Source organism: Podarcis vaucheri, assembly GCF_965113315.1.
Source record: "Podarcis vaucheri genome assembly, chromosome: 12".
Classification (NCBI taxonomy): Eukaryota; Metazoa; Chordata; class Lepidosauria; order Squamata; family Lacertidae; genus Podarcis; species Podarcis vaucheri.
Window position 1 is genome coordinate 258,388 of NC_138750.1, and position 22,641 is coordinate 281,028.

Below are 22,641 nucleotides of genomic sequence, written 5' to 3' on the forward strand. Positions count from 1 at the left end.
GAGCTTATCAGAGTCTGAAGGGCAGCAGTTGAAGAAGGAGCAAAAAGGGTTTTCTTGTGTGTGTGTGTGTTTCTTTGTGGCTGGTTAGCTGTTTTCCCTGTGTAAAGGTCAGAGGGGGCAGGGTTTCTGTTGAGGCAGGGGATTAGCTGTGGGAGGAGCTTATCAGAGTCTGAAGGGCAGCAGTTGAAGAAGGAGCAAAAAGGGTTTTCTTGTGTGTGTGTGTTTCTTTGTGGCTGGTTAGCTGTTTTCCCTGTGTAAAGGTCAGAGGGGGCAGGGTTTCTGTTGAGGCAGGGGATTAGCTGTGGGAGGAGCTTATCAGAGTCTGAAGGGGAGCGGCGCGCGCCTAGCGGCGCGCACAGTTATACCCATCTTTTAGATTTAGGGGAGCTAGTCTCAAACGTTTGTTGGGGGAGACCTAGGTTTTTTTTGTGTGGGGGGGGGAAGTTATTTGTCCTGTCCTCAAGCTTTTTATGATGGAGAACCTCTGTAGCCACCCCCAACAACACGATCTCAAGATGGAAGGGGAGGGAACAGCTGCAGTCGCCTGTGATTCCTGCGCAATGTTTGCCATCTTGCCAAAGATTGCAGGCAGCTTTACCTGCAGCAATTGCATGTTGATTGCCCTTTTAAAAGACAAAGTCCAGCAACTGGAGGAACGTGTAGCTACGCTCCAAAGAATTAGAGAGCTGGAGCTCTTCTTGGAAGCAACAGAGCACACCGTCTCCACCAGGGAGGAGACAGGGGACTCCCCTGAGAAGGAGGCTAGTTCACCAACACAGGAGCCAGATATATGGAGAAACGTGACTCAAAGAAGTAGGAGGCCCAGGGTTCACTCTGATTGTTTAGAAATACACAATCGCTTTGAGGTCCTCTCCCCTAGCATGGAAGACGAAGAGCAGACTCCACTTGAGGATCTCTCCCTCATTACAGTCGATCAGGTATATGAAGACGAGCAGCAAAGTCAGTCCTCAGGGAATGTGCAGGCGACCTTGGAACGGACAGCTCACGGAAGAACCCCGACCAAACCCAAGAGGAGGCGTGTAGTGGTGATAGGGGATTCCCTACTGAGGGGAACAGAAGCAGTGATCTGTGGGCCTGACAAGATGTCTCGGGAAGTGTGCTGTCTCCCCGGGGCTAAGATCCAAGATGTAACTGAACGACTGCAAGGAATCATAAAACCCACTGACGAATACCCCTTCCTCTTGGTTCATGTGGGAACCAATGACACTGCAAGCAATAGCCTCCAGAAGATCAAAAGAGACTACGAGGCTCTCGGCAGGAAATTGAAGCAACTAAATGCACAAATTGTCATCTCGTCTGTCCTCCCAGTTGAACGACGTGGCCCAGGGAGAGAGGGGAAAATAGTGGAAGTGAACAGCTGGCTTCGCAAATGGTGTAAACAGGAACGGTTTGGATTCTTAGATCACGGACTGCAGTTTCTTGAAGATGGACTTCTGGCAAGTGATGGGCTGCACCTCACAACGGTTGGGAGAAATGTTTTTGCCAAAAATCTCAGAAACCTCATCAGGAGGGCTTTAAACTGACTAATGTGGGGGAGGGAGACAGTGCTCCTGAAGGTAGGAGTCTATCAATTAATGAAGATGATCATCCAAATGTCATAGACCAAATGGAGCAAACAGCACGCGGACCTAGTGGAGGGAGGAAAAAATCCTTAAATAAGAGACACGGGGGAATGATTAATGGACTTCAATGTCTGTACACTAATGCGCAAAGCATGGGAAATAAACAAGATGAGCTTGAGCTCTTGGTACAGCAAACTAAATATGACATAATAGGCATCACTGAAACCTGGTGGGATAAGTCCCACGATTGGAATGTAATAATGGAGGGATACAATCTATTTCAGAGAAACAGACCAGACAAGAAAGGAGGAGGAGTGGCGTTATATGTCAGGGGTGTGTATACCTGTGAAGAGATCCAAGATTTAGAACCTCAAAGCCAAAGTGAGAGCATTTGGGTCAAAATTAAGGGAGAGAAGAATAACAGAGACCTCATTGTGGGAGTTTACTATAGATCCCCAAGCCAAACGGAGGACATAGATGATGCCTTCCTGGAACAGATGGCCAAGCATGCAAAAGGAAGGGAGATAGTAGTAATGGGGGACTTCAATTACCCGGATATTTGTTGGACGTCAAACTCAGCCAAGAGCATAAGGTCAAACAGATTCCTCACTGGCCTTGCAGACAACTTCATTGTCCAGAAAGTGGGAGAAGCAACAAGAGGAACAGCCATTTTAGACCTGGTCCTAACCAATGTTGATGACCTGGTTAGTGGGGTAGATGTGGAAGGATCATTAGGCGCGAGTGATCATGCTCTTCTGAAGTTTACTATACAGCGGAAAGGAGCAGCCAAGCATACTAGGACTCAATTTCTTGACTTTAAGAAAGCCGACTTCATAAAACTTAGGGAAGTGCTGGGTGAGATCCCATGGACAGCAATACTAAAAGGAAAGGGAGTTCATGATGGCTGGGAGTTTGTTAAGACGGAGATAGTAAAAGCACAACGTCAGGCAATACCAATGAGACGAAAACATGGAAGGTGCCTAAAGAAACCAGGGTGGCTATCTAAAGAACTTTTAACTGAATTAAGATTAAAAAAGGATGTGTACAAAAAATGGAAAAGGGGGGAAACCACCAAAGAGGAATTCAAACAAATAGCCAGCACGTGTAGACACAAAGTCAGAAAAGCTAAAGCACAGAATGAACTCAGGCTTGCTAGAGAGGTTAAAAGCAACAAAAAAGGCTTTTATGGGTATGTTCGTAGCAAAAGGAAGAACAAAGAAACAGTGGGGTCACTCAGAGGAGAAGATGGTGAAATGCAAACAGGGGACACAGAAAGGGCTGAACTCCTCAATGCCTTCTTTGCCTCAGTCTTCTCCGATAAAGAAGACAATGCCCGACCTGAAGAATTTGAAGCAAATGATTCAGCAAAGGAAACACAGCCCAGAATAACTAAGGAGATAGTACAAGAATATTTGGCTAGATTAGATGTATTCAAGTCTCCAGGGCCAGATGAACTTCATCCAAGAGTATTAAAAGAACTGGCAGATGTGATCTCAGAACCACTGGCAGTCATCTTTGAGAATTCCTGGAGAACAGGCGAAGTCCCGGCAGACTGGAGGAGGGCAAATGTTGTTCCTATTTTCAAAAAGGGGAAAAGAGAGGACCCAAATAATTACCGTCCAGTCAGTCTGACATCAATAGCAGGGAAGATTCTGGAGCAGATCATTAAGCAAACAGTCTGTGAGCACCTAGAAAGGAATGCTGTGATCACCAATAGTCAGCATGGATTTCTGAAAAATAAGTCATGTCAGACTAACCTGATCTCGTTTTTTGACAGAATTACAAGCCTGGTAGATGAAGGGAACGCAGTGGATGTAGCCTACCTTGATTTCAGCAAAGCATTTGACAAGGTGCCCCATGATATTCTTGTAAAGAAGCTGGTAAAATGCGGTCTTGACTATGCTACCACTCAGTGGATTTGTAACTGGCTGACTGACCGAACCCAAAGGGTGCTCATCAATGGTTCCTCTTCATCCTGGAGAAGAGTGACTAGTGGGGTGCCACAGGGTTCTGTCTTGGGCCCGGTCTTATTCAACATCTTTATCAACGACTTGGATGATGGACTCAAGGGCATCCTGATCAAATTTGCAGATGACACCAAACTGGGAGGGGTGGCTAACACCCCAGAGGACAGGATCACACTTCAAAACGACCTTGACAGATTAGAGAACTGGGCAAAAACAAACAAGATGAATTTTAACAGGGAGAAATGTAAAGTATTGCACTTGGGCAAAAAAAATGAGAGGCACAAATACAAGATGGGTGACACCTGGCTTGAGAGCAGTACATGTGAAAAGGATCTAGGAGTCTTGGTTGACCACAAACTTGACATGAGCCAACAGTGTGACGCGGCAGCTAAAAAAGCCAATGCAATTCTGGGCTGCATCAATAGGAGTATAGCATCTAGATCAAGGGAAGTAATAGTGCCACTGTATTCTGCTCTGGTCAGACCACACCTGGAGTACTGTGTCCAGTTCTGGGCACCACAATTCAAGAAGGACACTGACAAACTGGAACGTGTCCAGAAGAGGGCAACCAAAATGGTCAAAGGCCTGGAAACGATGCCTTATGAGGAACGGCTAAGGGAGCTGGGCATGTTTAGCCTGGAGAAGAGGAGGTTAAGGGGTGATATGATAGCCATGTTCAAATATATAAAAGGATGTCACATAGAGGAGGGAGAAAGGTTGTTTTCTACTGCTGCAGAGAAGCGGACACGGAGCAATGGATCCAAACTACAAGAAAGAAGATTCCACCTAAACATTAGGAAGAACTTCCTGACAGTAAGAGCTGTTCGACAGTGGAATTTGCTGCCAAGGAGTGTGGTGGAGTCTCCTACTTTGGAGGTCTTTAAGCAGAGGCTTGACAACCATATGTCAGGAGTGCTCTGATGGTGTTTCCTGCTTGGCAGGGGGTTGGACTCGATGGCCCTTGTGGTCTCTTCCAACTCTATGATTCTATGATTCTATGATTCTAAGAGAAATGGAGTGGCCCTCATAGTCAACAAAAGAGTGGCGAAAGCTGTACTGGGATGCAGTCTCAAAAATGATAGAATGATCTCGATACGAATCCAAGGCAGACCTTTTAACATCACAGTAATCCAAGTTTATGCACCAACTACTGGTGCTGAAGAAACTGAAATTGACCAGTTCTATGAAGACTTACAAAACCTTATCGAAGTGACACCAAAGAAGGATGTTCTGCTCATTATAGGGGATTGGAATGCTAAAGTAGGGAATCAAGAGATAAAAGGAACAACTGGCAAGTTTGGCCTTGGAGATCAAAACGAAGCAGGGCAAAGGCTAATAGAGTTCTGTCAAGAGAACAAGCTGGTCATCACAAACACGCTTTTCCAACAACACAAGAGACAACTCTACACATGGACATCCCCAGACGGGCAACATCGAAATCAGATTGATTATATTCTCTGCAGCCAAAGATGGAGAAGCTCTATACAGTCAGCAAAAACAAGACCTGGAGCTGACTGTGGCTCAGATCATCAGCTCCTTATAGCAAAATTCAAGCTTAAACTGAAGAAAGTAGGAAAAACCACTGGACAGGTAAGATACAATCTAAACCAAATCCCTTATGAATACACAGTGGAAGTGAGGAACAGGTTTAAGGATTTAGATTTGCTGGACAGAGTGCCTGAAGAACTATGGATGGAGGCTCGCAACATTATACAGGAGGCAGCAACTAAAACCATCCCAATGAAAAAGAAATGCAAGAAAGCAAAGTGGCTGTCCAACGAGGCCTTACAAATAGCGGAGGAGAGAAGGCAAGCAAAATGCGAGGGAGATAGTGAAAGATACAGGAAATTGAATGCAGATTTCCAAAGAACAGCAAGGAGAGACAAGAAGGCCTTCTTAAACGAGCAATGCAAAGAAATAGAGGAAAGCAACAGAATGGGAAGAACCAGTGATCTGTTCAAGAAAATCGGAAATATGAAAGGAACATTTCGTACAAAGATTACCATAATAAAGGACAAAAGTGGTAAAGATCTAACTGAAGCAGAAGACATCAAGAAGAGGTGGCAAGAATACACAGAGGAATTATACCAGAAAGATATGGATGTCTCGTACACCCCAGGTAGTGTGGTTGCTGACCTTGAGCCAGACATCCTGGAGAGTGAAGTCAAATGGGCCTTAGAAAGCACTGCAAATAACAAGGCCAGTGGAAGTGATGGTATTCCAGCTGAACTGTTTAAAATTTTAAAAGATGATGCTGTTAAGGTGCTACACTCAATATGCCAGCAAGTTTGGAAAACTCAGCAGTGGCCAGAGGATTGGAGAAGATCAGTCTACATCCCAATCCCAAAGAAAGGCAGTGCCAAAGAATGCTCCAACTACCGCACAATTTCACTCATTTCACATGCTAGCAAGGTTATGCTTAAAATTCTACAAGGAAGGCTCAAGCAGTATGTGGACCGAGAACTCCCAGAAGTGCAAGCTGGATTTAGAAGAGGCAGAGGAACCAGAGACCAAATTGCAAACATGCGCTGGATTATGGAGAAAGCTAGAGAGTTCCAGAAAGACATCTACTTCTGCTTCATTGACTATGCAAAAGCCTTTGACTGTGTTGACCACAGCAAACTATGGCAAGTTCTTAAAGAAATGGGAGTGCCTGATCACCTCATCTGTCTCCTGCGAAATCTCTATGTGGGACAAGAAGCTACAGTTAGAACTGGATATGGAACAACTGATTGGTTCCAAATTGGGAAAGGAGTACGGCAAGGCTGTATATTGTCTCCCTGCTTATTTAACTTATATGCGGAATTCATCATGCGAAAGGCTGGGCTGGATGAATCCCAAGCCGGAATTAAGATTGCCGGAAGAAATATCAACAACCTCAGATATGCAGATGACACAACCTTGATGGCAGAAAGTGAAGAGGAATTAAAGAACCTTTTAATGAGGGTGAAAGAGGAGAGCGCAAAATATGGTCTGAAGCTCAACATCAAAAAAACGAAGATCATGGCCACTGGGCCCATCACCTCCTGGCAAATAGATGGGGAAGAAATGGAGGCAGTGAGAGATTTTACTTTCTTGGGCTCCATGATCAGTGCAGATGGTGACAGCAGTCACGAAATTAAAAGACGCCTGCTCCTTGGGAGAAAGGCGATGGCAAACCTAGACAACATCTTAAAAAGCAGAGACATCACCTTGCCAACAAAGGTCCGTATAGTAAAAGCCATGGTTTTCCCAGTAGTGATGTATGGAAGTGAGAGCTGGACCATAAAGAAGGCTGATCGCCGAAGAATTGATGCTTTTGAATTATGGTGCTGGAGGAGACTCTTGAGAGTCCCATTCTGAAGGAAATCAGCCCTGAGTGCTCACTGGAAGGACAGATCGTGAAGCTGAGGCTCCAATACTTTGGCCACCTCATGAGAAGAGAGGACTCCCTGGAAAAGACCCTGATGTTGGGAAAGATGGAGGGCACAAGGAGAAGGGGACGACAGAGAATGAGATGGTTGGATGGTGTTCTTGAAGCTACTAGCATGAGTTTGATCAAACTGCGGGAGGCAGTGGAGGACAGAAGTGCCTGGCGTGCTCTGGTCCATGGGGTCACGAAGAGTCGGACACGACTAAACGACTAAACAACAACAAAAAGCAGTGCTGATTTTTGTGGATGCGGAGAAAGCCTTTGATAACATTTCTTGGAGTTTTATGAAAAAGAATCTTCACGGGATGGGGGTAGGCCAAGGATTTGAGAATGGTCTGGGTGCGATATACTCTGAACAAAAAGCTAAGTTAATTGTAAATAATGTGGTAACTGAGGAACTCAGGATAGAAAAAGGAACACGACAGGGATGCCCTATTTCCCCACTGCTTTTTATTTCAGTTCTGGAGGTGTTGCTGAACATGATTAGAAATGACCAGCAGGTTAAAGGTGTACAGGTCGGAGATAAACACTATAAGTTAAGGGCATTTGCAGATGACTTAGTATTGACCTTACAAGAGCCTGACACTAGCACGAAAAGGGTGTTGGAGATAATCCAGCAATTCGGCCAGGTAGCTGGATTTAAATTGAACAAACAAAAAACGAAAGTCTTAGAAAAAAACTTAACAGCCATGGAGAAGGAGAAATTTCAAGAAGAGACAGGACTGACATTGGTTAAGAAGGTGAAATATCTAGGGGTTTATTTGACATCAAAAAATCTGAACTTGTATAAGGACAACTATGAAAAATGTTGGTTAGAAATTAAAAAAGATCTAGAAATATGGTCAAATTTGAAATTGTCAATGTTAGGCCGAATTGCAGTGATAAAGATGAATGTATTGCCTAGAATGTTATTTTTGTTCCAAACTTTGCAGATTCTCGACAAGATGGACTGTTTCAAGAGGTGGCAGAAAGATATTTCGAAGTTTGTCTGGCAGGGCAAAAAGCCCAGAATTAAATTTAAAATACTGACAGATGCTAAAGAAAGAGGGGGATTTGCCCTGCCGGACTTAAAATTGTACTATGAAGCAGCAGCATTTTGCTGGCTGAAAGAGTGGATGCTCCTCGAGAACACAGACATTTTGGATTTGGAAGGTTTTAATAACGCATTTGGTTGGCATGCATATCTATGGTATGATAAAATTAAGGTGCATAGGGCCTTTAAAAACCATATTGTTAGAAAAGCATTGTTCAATGTCTGGATAAGATATAAAGATCTGTTGGAAAACAAAACCCCTAGATGGATCTCACCCGTGGAGGCTAAGGCAGTGAAGAAACTCAATATGGAGGTCGGGTGGCCGAAGTATTGGGAAATCTTGGAACAGGAGGGAGATAAATTGAAATTACAAAGCTATGAGAAAATGAAACCTAAAGTACAAGATTGGCTTCAATATTTCCAAATAATGGAGATCTTTAAACAGGACAGGAAAATTGGCTTCCAGGTGGAAAAATCAAAATTAGAAACTGAACTGTTAGAACCCAATTTTAAGAACTTGTCAAGAATGTATAATTTGCTGTTGAAATGGAATACACAAGATGAAATAGTTAAATCGGCTATGATTAAGTGGGCACAGGATATTGGTCATAACATCATGTCTGCTGACTGGGAATGGTTGTGGAACACCAGTATTAAATTTACGGCATGTAATGCCTTAAAGGAAAATATTATGAAAATGGTTTACAGGTGGTACATGACCCCAGTCAAGCTAGCAAAAATTTATCATTTGCCTGATAATAAGTGTTGGAAATGTAAAGAAACTGAAGGTACTTTCTATCACCTTTGGTGGACATGCCCGAAGATTAAGGCTTTCTGGGAAATGATATATAATGAAATGAAAAAGGTACTTAAATGTACTTTTCTTAAAAAACCAGAGGCCTTTCTCTTGGGCATTGTCGGCCAAGTGGTGTCAAAGAGAGACAGAACTTTCTTTATGTATGCTACAACAGCAGCAAGAATACTCATCGCAAAATATTGGAAGACACAAGATCTACCCACCTTGGAAGAATGGCAGATGAAAGTGATGGACTATATGACACTAGCTGAGATGACTGGCAGAATCCGCGATCGGGGAAAGGAGACGGCGGAAGAAGAATGGAAGAAATTTAAGACTTACCTTAAGGACTATTATAAACTTGCTGAATGTTAGAATGTCGAGGTTTGAGTAAGAAAGGGTTACAGCGAAATAAGATTAGATGAAGAAAAGAGTAAGAGGACAGAGGACTGACAGATGTATTTAGAGTTGCTAAAAACTTTTTGGACATTGGGATGCAGAAAGGGGAGGTACGGGGAAGTCGGAGAAACACGGTTTATGAAAAAAGGTTATGAAACTATACGTGTTTGTATGTCTTTTTATATGTTTGTATTGTCCTAAAAAATCTGTAAAACCAATAAAAAATTTTATAAAAAAAAGAGAGTTGAGACTGACACATCTGACAGAGCGGTGGGGGTCGTCCTTTTACAGGAAGACCCGCAGGGGAACTGGAGGCCCTGCGCTTTCTACTCCCGGAAGCTCAGCAAGTCGGAACAGAACTACACCATCTGGGACAGGGAGTTGCTGGCCATCCACGCGGCTTTCAAGGCGTGGAGGCACTTCCTCATCGGAGCCAAGCACACCGTGCAGGTCCGCACGGACCACAAGAACCTAGAGTACTGGCGCACGGCGAAGCTACAGAGCCAGAGGCACATACGCTGAGCAGAGTTCTTTGCGGACTTCGATTTCAGGATTGAGTACATCCCAGGCGACAACAATGTCATAGCAGATGCGCTCTCCAGGAAACCGCAGTATCTCGAGGAAGCGGCCCCTGTGGCAGCCAAGCACATTTTTGCACCGCAGGCATGGGCGTGCACTTCAGCCGCCGTGGACCTGGAGGCGGTGCGTCGCGCGCTGCAGACGGATCCGTTCGCACAGTCCAAGATGGAAGAGGTGCGGAGAGGCACAGCGAGGGACGACGAGTTCCAGATACGCGACGGCCTGCTAACCCGTAAAGGTGCTCTCTACGTTCCGGGAGACGATCTCCGCGCGAAGGTTCTGCAGCAGTTGCACGACGCACCCAGCGCTGGCCACTTCGGCAAGGAAAAGACGGCGGAATTAGTGGCCAGAGACTTTTGGTGGCCCCAGATGCGAGGGGAGGTCGCGGACTACGTCGCCAGGTGTGACACTTGCCAAAGGTCCAAGCCAGTGCACCAGAAACCAGCCGGGACTGCTGGAACCGTTGGAGACACCACTGCAACCGTGGGAGAGGGTGGCGCTGGACTTTGTCACTGATCTGCCCAGTTCGCGAGGCAAGACGGCGGTGCTTGTGGTTGTAGACCTGTTCACTAAGATGGCGCATTTCATTCCTTGCGCGAAGGTGGCGACTGCGGAGCAGACCGCCAAACTGTTCATAGACCACGTGTTCAGGGTGCACGGCTTGCCGCGATCCATCCTGTCCGACCGCGGTCGCCAGTTCATTTCCAGTTTTTGGCAGAAGTTCCTGGGTATCCTGAACGTCAAGATCAACTTAGCGTCGGCGAGACACCCGCAGACCAACGGCCAAGCGGAAAGGGTCAACGCCATCATGCAGCAGTACCTGCGCTGTTACGCCAATCAGAAGCCTGCGACTTGGGTGGACTACTTGCCGATGGCCGAGTTTGCCTACAACAACACGAAGCACGCGTCCACGGGGGTGACGCCGTTCTTTGCCAACAATGGGCGGCATCCCAGAACCTTTCCGGGAGTGGAGACGACGGTGCAGGGAGCGACGCAGGGAGCGGAGCATTTGGCCGCAGAATTGCAGGAGGTCCACGAGGAGCTCCGACGGCACTTAGAGCTGGCTAAACACGCATACAAGGTGCAGGCAGACAGGCACAGGAGGGCAGGGGAAGACATACAGGTGGGGGACTGGGTATGGTTGGCAGCCCAGGCGGCACCTACCAAGTCGTTAGCCAAGAAGAAGCTAGGACACAGACAGCTGGGGCCATACCAAGTTGAGGCCAAGATCAACCCCGTAGCTTATCGGTTGACCCTCCCAGAAGGTTCCCAAATGCACCCGGTCTTTCATAGGTCGGTGCTTACGCCCTACAAAGCCCCACACAGGTTTCAGGAGCCAGGGACGGCACCGGACCCACGCAGGGAGTCCCCAAGGGGGGGGAAGTCACCGAAGGCCGAGACACTCAACGAGGTCACAGAAATTCTGGACTCGAGATGGGGGGAGGAGGGAGTAGAATACCTCCTCGCCAGAGAGGGTACCCCGGCCAGTGCCAACAGTTGGGTGCCGAGCTATGCTCTGGAGGAGCCCCTTCTTAAGGACGAGTTCCATGCACTCTTCCCACACAGGCCCATGCCAGCGGAATTTTTCGACAACTGGCTTTTTACGCCTACACTTTCAGGCAGCACCTTCCGGGGGTTCTCCTCAGCAGAGGAGACCACGCCAGAATCGAGTCCTCCAAGGGGATCATGCTCGGGGGTGGACACGGATCGCTCTTACTGGTGGGACGACCAACCAGAGGATGAGTGGCGCAGGAGATTGCTGAGGGGGCCCTGGCAAACAGCAACGTCCGAAGAGACAGGGGGAGGGGAGGACATGGACGTGTTAGGAGAGGACCTTGGTTTCGAGCACACATGCAATGAGCTGGAAGCAGAGACGATTGACGTCGACGAACTGTATCCAAGATCTACCCCAGCGACTGAGGAGCTTCCGGAACCTGCACCCGAGCAGCGGGAGGGGGGTAGGGGGGCTTCGAGGGGGGGATGGATGTCAGGGGTACAGGGACAGAGGCACAGGGAAGGCAGGAAATGGAGAGCGATGGAGAGGAATCCCAGGAGAGCGAGGAAGAGGATAGCAATGACGCAGGGGATTCCATGAGTCTCTCCAGCGAATCAGAGGATTCCCAGAAAGGGGCGCCTGTGGTAAGGGCAAGGGGAGCCCCGGGGGGAAAGTGTCAGGAGCGGGGGGCCAGCAGGGGACCCCAAAGCGGCAGCTGGGAATCAGGGCCAGCCTCCCCACCAGAGCGCAGCGAGGGAGGGGGAGGTTCCAGTGTGTCAGAGGGAGCAGCTCCGGCGGCAGAGAAAGGGGAGGGATCAGAGCAAGCCGTTCTCCCGGAAGGGGATGAAAGCAGTGAGGGGAGTAGCATAACTGTCAAAAGGAAGGCCAGAAGTTGGCGCGCGCGCCAAGTTCAAATGAGGAGGCGCGCGGGAGAACAGGGAGTCCGGAGGAGGAGGGGCCAGGACCCAAAGCCCGCAGGAGGGGGCAGGAGCAGTCTGGAGACTCCGCTTCAGGAGAAAGCAGGAGGGAAGGAACCCCGACGGGCAGAAAGACCCTGCGGAAAAGGAAAGAGAGAAAAAGCTGGGGCAGCATTAGCTTATTAAACTGGTGTAGGGGAGGGACTGATTCAGAGGGGACTACTAATGTCTAGGAGAAAGAGACGCGGGGCTGCACGCCTCGGTTGTGGAACCAGTAATGAACTGCAATAAACATCCTTGTATATAAGAAGAGCTTGGCATTGGTCTTTTGTGAGCTGAGACCTGAGGCAGCCCTGACAGCGTTCGTTGCAATTCCGCAGTAAACAGCAGGTTTTCCCAGGGGAGAGCAGCAGGAGAAATGGAAATGTGGAAGAGCCCTGAAACTCCCATCATCCCCAACCATTTGCCCTGCTGGCTGGCGCTGATAAGAGTTGTTCAGAAATACTGAAAGGGAGGAAGGAGTAGCTGGGGGTGAAGAAGACTGGCCTTGATTAGTGCCAGCCTCACTATAGCCTCCATCCAGACTGTAGGGATCACTGTCACCCAACAAGCAGAGCTGAGCAGCCAGGTAGGTGTGGACAAGACTGGCCTTCTCTCTCCAAGGCTCTTCTCCACTCTCCACATCCACAGGACTGAAAAATATCCACCAAAAAAGCACTTCAGCACACAAAAGGATATTTCGGATACCAGCTTGTCCCAATGGTCCTGCAGGATCCCACTTAGAGCTCCGACATTATCAAAGTGCCACAAATACTTTGGGGTCAAAAAGATCAATGAATCAAGTACTTCTGCCAATGTGATAAAGAGCAACGTTTCTCTATGAATATCATACAAAAGAGCCTCACAGTTGATTCCTCAATACCTATGGAAACCTATGAAAAAGTCTGAATGTATTAATGGGATTAATTGGAAGATTAATCAGTAAGGTTGTAAAGTGTAGCTTTACAATGTGGATTTTTAATTGGATTTTAATTTCAACATCCCCTGTGAAAGGTTCCTCATACCAAGACATAAAGCCAAGGCTTTTTGTTCTATCAGCAGTAATCTAATGGATCGAGGGCTGGAACAGAGTTCTTGGAATACCGTTTTTCTTAGAATTTCTCATATCTGATGCAAAGAGGCAAAGTAGTGGTCTCTCTTTCTCCAGCCCCAGAGGATACACAGAGATGAAGGCAGGGAAATGGCACCTGTTGCAACGAGCAACAGTTTCGTGCTTTATACTCTGACCATACATGGCTTCAAATCTCACATCAGAGCACTCATCACATGGGCAGGGGCACAAAAATGGCTATCAATCTCCAGGGTATTTTTTTTTAGTGTGAGGTTGGCCACAAAACTGTGCAGCAAGAAAGCTAATAATGTGCAGTTGGAAAAATGGAGGTGAGGGGAACTAGGCACCTTAGGTGTATGTGTTTATTAAGCACTTAAGTGACAGGCAGTGTCAGGGACAGTATGTACACCAAATGTGTAAAAATAGAATGTGCTCCGTTTCCATACCAAGGGTATGTTCACATTTCCACTTACTCCCCATCCAGTGCTCTCCTACGGGTGGTTTTTGAAGCTGTGCTCACATGATGTTAGCCACAACCATAAAACCTGCTTCTATGTGCAGTTATTTACAGAGTCAGGTCTTTTCAAAGTAAATCTCCACAATGCACTCCTGACATCTTCTGGACTATCTCTGAAGTCAGTCCTCAGGGAATGTGCAGGCGACCTTGGAACGGACAGCTCACGGAAGAACCCCGACCAAACCCAAGAGGAGGCGTGTAGTGGTGATAGGGGATTCCCTACTGAGGGGAACAGAAGCAGTGATCTGTGGGCCTGACAAGATGTCTCAGGAAGTGTGCTGTCTCCCCGGGGCTAAGATCCAAGATGTAACTGAACGACTGCAAGGAATCATAAAACCCACTGACAAATACCCCTTCCTCTTGGTTCATGTGGGAACCAATGACACTGCAAGCAATAGCCTCCAGAAGATCAAAAGAGACTACGAGGCTCTCGGCAGGAAATTGAAGCAACTAAATGCACAAATTGTCATCTCGTCTGTCCTCCCAGTTGAACGACGTGGCCCAGGGAGAGAGGGGAAAATAGTGGAAGTGAACAGCTGGCTTCGCAAATGGTGTAAACAGGAACGGTTTGGATTCTTAGATCACGGACTGCAGTTTCTTGAAGATGGACTTCTGGCAAGTGATGGGCTGCACCTCACAACGGTTGGGAGAAATGTTTTTGCCAAAAATCTCAGAAACCTCATCAGGAGGGCTTTAAACTGACTAATGTGGGGGAGGGAGACAGTGCTCCTGAAGGTAGGAGCCTATCAATTAATGAAGATGATCATCCAAATGTCATAGACCAAATGGAGAAAACAGCACACGGACCTAGTGGTGGGAGGAAAAAATCCTTAAATAAGAGACACGGGGGAATGATTAATGGACTTCAATGTCTGTACACTAATGCGCAAAGCATGGGAAATAAACAAGATGAGCTTGAGCTCTTGGTACAGCAAACTAAATATGACATAATAAGCATCACTGAAACCTGGTGGGATAAGTCCCACGATTGGAATGTAATAATGGGGGGATACAATCTATTTCAGAGAAACAGACCAGACAAGAAAGGAGGAGGAGTGGCGTTATATGTCAGGGATGTGTATACCTGTGAAGAGATCCAAGATTTAGATCCTCAAAGCCAAAGTGAGAGCATTTGAGTCAAAATTGAGGGAGAGAAGAATAACAGAGACCTCATTGTGGGAGTTTACTATAGATCCCCAAGCCAAACGGAGGACATAGATGATGCCTTCCTGGAACAGATGGCCAAGCATGCAAAAGGAAGGGAGATAGTAGTAATGGGGGACTTCAATTATCCGGATATTTGTTGGACGTCAAACTCAGCCAAGAGCATAAGGTCAAACAGATTCCTCACTGGCCTTGCAGACAACTTCATTGTCCAGAAAGTGGGAGAAGCAACAAGAGGAACAGCCATTTTAGATCTGGTCCTAACCAATGTTGATGACCTGGTTAGTGGGGTAGTAGTGGAAGGATCATTAGGCGCGAGTGATCATGCTCTTCTGAAGTTTACTATACAGCGGAAAGGAGCAGCCAAGCATACTAGGACTCAATTTCTTGACTTTAAGAAAGCCGACTTCATAAAACTTAGGGAAGTGCTGGGTGAGATCCCATGGACAACAATACTAAAAGGAAAGGGAGTTCATGATGGCTGGGAGTTTGTTAAGAGGGAGATACTAAAAGCACAACGTCAGGCAATACCAATGAGACGGAAACATGGAAGGTGCCTAAAGAAGCCAGGGTGGCTATCTAAAGAACTTTTAACTGAATTAAGATTAAAAAAGGATGTGTACAAAAAATGGAAAAGGGGGGAAACCACCAAAGAGGAATTCAAACAAAAAGCCAGCACATGTAGACACAAAGTCAGAAAAGCTAAAGCACAGAATGAACTCAGGCTTGCTAGAGAGGTTAAAAGCAACAAAAAAGGCTTTTATGGGTATGTTCGTAGCAAAAGGAAGAACAAAGAAACTGTGGGGTCACTCAGAGGAGAAGATGGTGAAATGCAAACAGGGGACACAGAAAGGGCTGAACTGAAAGGGTTAGGGAGCTGGGCATGTTTAGCCTGGAGAAGAGGAGGTTAAGGGGTGATATGATAGGCATGTTCAAATATATAAAAGGATGTCACATAGAGGAGGGAGAAAGGTTGTTTTCTACTGCTCCAGAGAAGCGGACACGGAGCAATGGATCCAAACTACAAGAAAGAAGATTCCACCTAAACATTAGGAAGAACTTCCTGACAGTAAGAGCTGTTCGACAGTGGAATTTGCTGCCAAGGAGTGTGGTGGAGTCTCCTACTTTGGAGGTCTTTAAGCAGAGGCTTGACAACCATATGTCAGGAGTGCTCTGATGGTGTTTCCTGCTTGGCAGGGGGTTGGACTCGATGGCCCTTGTGGTCTCTTCCAACTCTATGATTCTATGATTCTACTCAATGCCTTCTTTGCCTCAGTCTTCTCCGATAAAGAAAACAATGCCCGACCTGAAGAATTTGGAGCAAATGATTCAGCAAAGGAAACACAGCCCAGAATAACTAAGGAGATAGTACAAGAATATTTGGCTAGTTTAGATGTATTCAAGTCTCCAGGGCCAGATGAACTGCATCCAAGAGTATTAAAAGAACTGGCAGATGTGATCTCAGAACCACTGGCAGTCATCTTTGAGAATTCCTGGAGAACAGGCGAAGTCCCGGCAGACTGGAGGAGGGCAAATGTTGTCCCTATTTTCAAAAAGGGGAAAAGAGAGGACCCAAATAATTACCGCCCAGTCAGTCTGACATCAATACCAGGGAAGATTCTGGAGCAGATCATTAAGCAAACAGTCTGTGAGCATCTAGAAAGGAATGCTGTGATCATAGAATCATAGAATCATAGAGTTGGAAGAGACCACAAGGGCCATCGAGTCCAACCCCCTGCCAAGCAGGAAACACCATCAGAGCACTCCTGACATATGGTTGTCAAGCCTCTGCTTAAAGACCTCCAAAGTAGGAGACTCCACCACACTCCTTGGCAGCAAATTCCACTGTCGAACAGCTCTTACTGTCAGGAAGTTCTTCCGAATGTTTTGGTGGAATCTTCTTTCTTGTAGTTTGGATCCATTGCTCCGTGTCCGCTTCTCTGGTTTTTGACAGAATTACAAGCCTGGTAGATGAAGGGAACACAGTGGATGTAGCCTACCTTGATTTCAGCAAGTCATTTGACAAGGTGCCCCATGATATTCTTGTAAAGAAGCTGGTAAAATGCGGTCTTGACTATGCTACCACTCAGTGGATTTGTAACTGGCTGACTGACCGAACCCAAAGGGTTCTCATCAATGGTTCCTCTTCATCCTGGAGAAGAGTGACTAGTGGGGTGCCACAGGGTTCTGTCTTGGGCCCGGTCTTATTCAACATCTTTATCAACGACTTGGATGATGGACTCAAGGGCATCCTGATCAAATTTGCAGATGACACCAAACTGGGAGGGGTGGCTAACACCCCAGAGGACAGGATCACACTTCAAAACGACCTTGACAGTTTAGAGAACTGGGCAAAAACAAACAAGATGAATTTTAACAGGGAGAAATGTAAAGTATTGCACTTGGGCAAAAAAAAATGAGAGGCACAAATACAAGATGGGGGACACCTGGCTGGAGAGCAGTACATGTGAAAAGGATCTAGGAGTCTTGGTTGACCATAAACTTGACATGAGCCAACAGTGTGACGCGGCAGCTAAAAAAGCCAATGCAATTCTGGGCTACATCAATAGGAGTATAGCATCTAGATTAAGGGAAGTAATAGTGCCACTGTATTCTGCTCTGGTCAGACCACACCTGGAGTACTGTGTCCAGTTCTGGGCACCACAATTCAAGAAGGACACTGACAAACTGGAACGTGTCCAGAGGAGGGCAACCAAAATGGTCAAAGGCCTGGAAACGATGCCTTATGAGGAACGGCTAAGGGAGCTGGGCATGTTTAGCCTGGAGAAGAGGAGGTTAAGGGGTGATATGATAGCCATGTTCAAATATATAAAAGGATGTCACATGGAGGAGGGAGAAAGGTTGTTTTCTGCTGCTCCGGAGAAGCGGACACGGAGCAATGGATCCAAACTACAAGAAAGAAGATTCCACCTAAACATTAGGAAGAACTTCCTGACAGTGAGAGCTGTTCGACAGCGGAATTTGCTGCCAAGGAGTGTGGTGGAGTCTCCTACTTTGGAGGTCTTTAAGCAGAGGCTTGACAACCATATGTCAGGAGTGCTCTGATGGTGTTTCCTGCTTGGCAGGGGGTTGGACTCGATGGCCCTTGTGGTCTCTTTCAACTCTATGATTCTATGATTCTATGATTCTATGAAATTACAATGTGCATCTTTGTACTTGGAAGTCCAGGGCAGTTTCTGCTCTGCATCAATGCTGTTAACTGCAGGCTGTAATTTGGAAGAAAACTCAAGTGTACTTCCCTAACAGTGCCACTTTTAAGCTTGACATGTGGAAACAACCCAAATTTCCTTTCAGAATCTTTAACAGGGGTTGTCAGTTGGGGGGGGGAGGGCAGGATTTAATACATTATTGTAATAATAATAGCACATCCGTTTTCTAAAGAACTAGTTTTTGAGATTTATTTGCACATGGCAACTTCAGCCCTGCTACTTGATTAAGCATTGAGATTCACAACATTCAGGAGCAGTAAGGCTGCTGCTGTCCTGCTAAAGGTGGGGCTCCTCCCAAGCAAAAATAAAAAAGGTTAGTGACTCCTCAATGGAATTTTTTTCTAGATGGAAGAGTCAGTAGCTTCTATGGCTCTGAAGATAAAGAGAACTCTAGTTTGTTCTGCAAACAGAAGGCTAAAATAAACATGAGGAAGTAACTAAGTTGAAAATTGGTAGTGAAGCAGCAGCAACATCTCCTGGGTGCCTCCTGCACTCTTATTTCTTTCCATGGCAAATAAACCTTGCAGTCACTTTGGTTAACTTTGCCTTAAGCCCTCAGAATGGCCAGGCTTCACCTCGAGCAAATTGCTCTGAGTTTTAGGGCTTTTCGGTTTTTCCTATGGAAGACTGGAGGCTTTGTACCATGATCATTCTTATCAATCCTGCACATTAGGATTATATTGCTTAACTCTGGTGTTTTCAAAGCTTTAGAATACTTTGTTGGCTTCTGTCTGTCTCAAGAAACAATGGAGTGTGCCTCCAGGGGTGAAGTCAAACCGTTGCGTGAGCAACACCAAAATGACTTCCCCAGGACACAAGTCTAAGCAGTGTGTGTGGAGGTCCTACGCTGCCCCGACAACATCAGCCCCACAGATGTGATCCAAAGGAAAGCAGAGCAATACGTTTGGCACCATCTTGGCTGCAGTAATTGCTGGAAGGAGGCATACAAGGTGCCATCCAGCTGCCTTAGGGACTCTGTTCCACATCTGTGTAGGGTTTACTCCTTAGCATTTTCTTCTCCTGAAGATATCCCACAAAGCAGCAGGGGGTTAGGATTAAAGTTTTCCTTCTCCTAAATGGGCTACTTTCCCAAGTGGACTCTCACTTCCCTCTGCAGCATGTGCAGAAACTGCCTTCTGGACCATTGGACCCAATCCACTGGAGCCTGTCTTCGCATGCAGACGGAAGTCCCAACTCACCAAGATTAGGGTTGCTAAGGACTTGTAAAATGGTCGCCATCCCTCTGCAGCCAGAGGGTATGCAAAGACATGCACCTTCTTGCTCCCATGAGAGCTGCTAAAATGGAAGATGCTGGATTTGTATCCAGAGTAGGGATGCTGTCCCACTTTGGTTGTCAGTTTGCTGAACTGCCAGCTGATTATGGTCTGCTGCACTTCTCACTTCATTATATTTTGCTATTCCCATTTCAGTCTCACTCATCGTCAAATATAATGTTGTTGTTTTCAAAAAACCCTGCCCAATGAGTGTCTGATTCTATCTTAATTGTCCATCAAGCAGGCATATTGCCTCATGCTTTCGTAGGCCTGAGGAGATGGTTCCTCCTTCTGCTTGCAGTTGAATCCACACACACCAGCTACTGTGGAAGGTGAAAAACTGAACCCAATTTAACTTCAAACTTTGAGTGCTGTTATTGATCTTCTAGTTACCCTGTCTGAAGTTAACCACCCCAAACTGATGGCTCCACGATTGCCACAGCAGCAGACTTTTTATGATTTTGAGACCTTCCTTCCTCTCCCCACGCCACCACAGTCAGTTTTTCAGTGAGATGCTTTTCATATTTAGTGTGAAGCAAATAAGTAAGGCAAATATCAATGTTACCCTACCAGATCTTTCCTTTCTCTCGTCTGCGTGTGCAGAGCAGTGGCAGCTTCTCGGCTCTCCCAGCTCCATCTCGGATCAGCGACTGAGGGTGGAACCATGCAGCTCTTCCTTCTTGCTCAGAATCTGCACACCCTTGAGGTGTCTGGCAATAAACAGCAGCTCACCATAACGCCCATGTTGAGCCCTTGGAGGACATTGTGCCTGAGGATCAGGTGGCCCTCCTTGATAAGACACCCCCCCCCGGGTAGATGATGGGCAGTGTGGCATCAGTGAGGTCACAACTCTAGAGGTTGCTGCATGCATGCTGGGTGGTAAGGGCCATGAATCCCTGACTCGTGCTCCCGAAGAATTGATGCTTTTGAATTATGGTGCTGGAGGAGACTCTTGAGAGTCCCATGGACTGCAAGAAGATCAAACCTATCCATTCTTAAGGAAATCAGCCCTGACGTTGAGGCTCCAATACTTTGGCCACCTCATGAGAAGAAATGACTCCCTGGAAAAGACCCTGGTGTTGGGAAAGATTTAGGGCACAAGGCAAAGGAGACGACCTCCCACTTTCCGTTTGACCGTTTCTTCTCTCTCCGATGGAGGTGTGGCCACTCCTGACTCATGTCCTCCCCCCTGCGGCGAGCCGCCTGATCCCGATGCCTGGCGCCCTTCTTCCCCACTGCGCTCTGTTGGGGATGTTGGCCCCGATTTCCAACTGCTGCTCTCTGAACCCCCTTTTGTCCCTTCTTCCTGGGGTGTCCCCCTAAGCTCCCCCCTTGCTCTGGTCACTGGCGCTCCTTTCTGTGAATCTTCCGATTCACTGGAAAGACTCGGAGATCTCGGGTCGTCGTCATCGCTCATCTTTCCTTCGGACTCCTCCCCTTCACTCTTTGTTTCCTCCCTTGCCCTCGCCTCTGCTCCTGAACCCCTGACATCCATCCCCCCCTCGAAGCCCCCCTTTCCCCCTCCCCTCCTTCAGGTGTGGGTGCTGGGTGCTCCATCGTCATGGGGACGAATGCCGGATACAGTTCGCTTCCTGTGGCGGGCATCCAGCTGAAGACTTCCGGTTCTTCCTCCCTGCGTTCGTCGACGACGGTCACCTCCTCTTCCATCTCTGTGCCACCGTGCTCGAACCCAAGATCCTCCCCGAACACGTCCACGTCAGTCTCTGCGTCGGTCGCTCCCGGGTCCGTCGCTCGAACTGGACCCTCCAGCCACTTCCTGCGCCACTGCTCCTCTGGTCGATCATCCCACCAATACGAGGGTTCTGAGGCAGATCCCGAGGGTGACCCCTCCGGGGAACGCGTTTCCAGTGTCGGTTCCTCGTCCGAGTCGAACCCCATGAACGTGCTGGCGGAAAGCGTGGGTGTGAAAAGCCAGTCGTCGAAAAACTCGGCTGGCATGGGCCTGTGCGGGAAGAGGGCATGAAACTCTTCTTTGAGCAGAGGTTCCTCCAAAGCGTAGCCTGGCACCCAGCTGTTGGCACTGGCTGGGGTGCCCTCTCTGGCGAGAAGGTATTCTACCCCCTCTTCCCCCCATCTAGAGTCCAAAATCTCTGTGACCTCGTTGAGGGGCTCTTCCTGCGGTACTCCCCCCTGCTCGGTCCCCCTCTGGAGCGGACTCGGTGCCGTTCCCGGTTCCTGAAATCTGTGAGGAGCCTTGTAGGGAGTGAGCACTGATCTGTGAAACACCGGATGCATCCTGGATCCCTCCGGAAGTGTCAGCCGGAAGGCCACCGGGTTGACCTGTGCCTCGACTTGGTAGGGCCCCAGTTGCTTATGCCCAAGCTTCTTCTTTGCCAATGATCTGGCCGGCACTGTGTGGGCTGCCAACCAGACCCAGTCTCCCACTTGGATCTCTTCGCCGACCCGCCTGTGTTTGTCCGCTTGCACCTTGTATGCATGCTTAGCTAGCTCCAGCTACCGCCTGAGCTGATCGTGGACCTCCTGCAACTCCGACGCGAACGCGTCTGCTGCCTGTGGCTCCCCCTCCCCCATTCTTTCCAGTCCCGGGAAGGTTCTGGGGTGCCTTCCATTGTTGGCCAAGAACGGCGTCACCCCTGTGGACACGTGCTTCGTGTTGTTGTAGGCGAACTCGGTGAGAGGCAGGTAATCCACCCACGTTGCAGGTTGTTGGTTTGCATAACATCTCAGGTACTGCTGCATGATGGCATTGACTCGCTCCGCTTGGCCATTGGTCTGCGGGTGTCTCGCCGACGCCAGGTTGATCTTGACGTTCAGGAAGCCCATCAGCTTCTGCCAGAAGTTCGAGATGAACTGTCGCCCCCGGTCGGACAGTATAGACCGCGGCAGACCGTGAACCTTGAACACGTGATCTATGAACAGTTTAGCGGTTTGTTCCGCCGTGGCCACCTTCGCACACGGAATGAAATGCGCCGTCTTGGTGAACAAGTCCACCACCACGAGCACCGCTGTCTTACCCCTCGAGCTGGGTAGATCCGTGACAAAGTCCAGGGCCACTCTCTCCCATGATTCGGATGGGGTTTGCAGCGGTTCCAGCAGTCCGGCCGGCGGTCTGTGCACTGGTTTGGCCCTCTGGCAGGTGTCGCACCTCGCCACGTAGTCCGCGACTTCCCCTCGCATTCTGG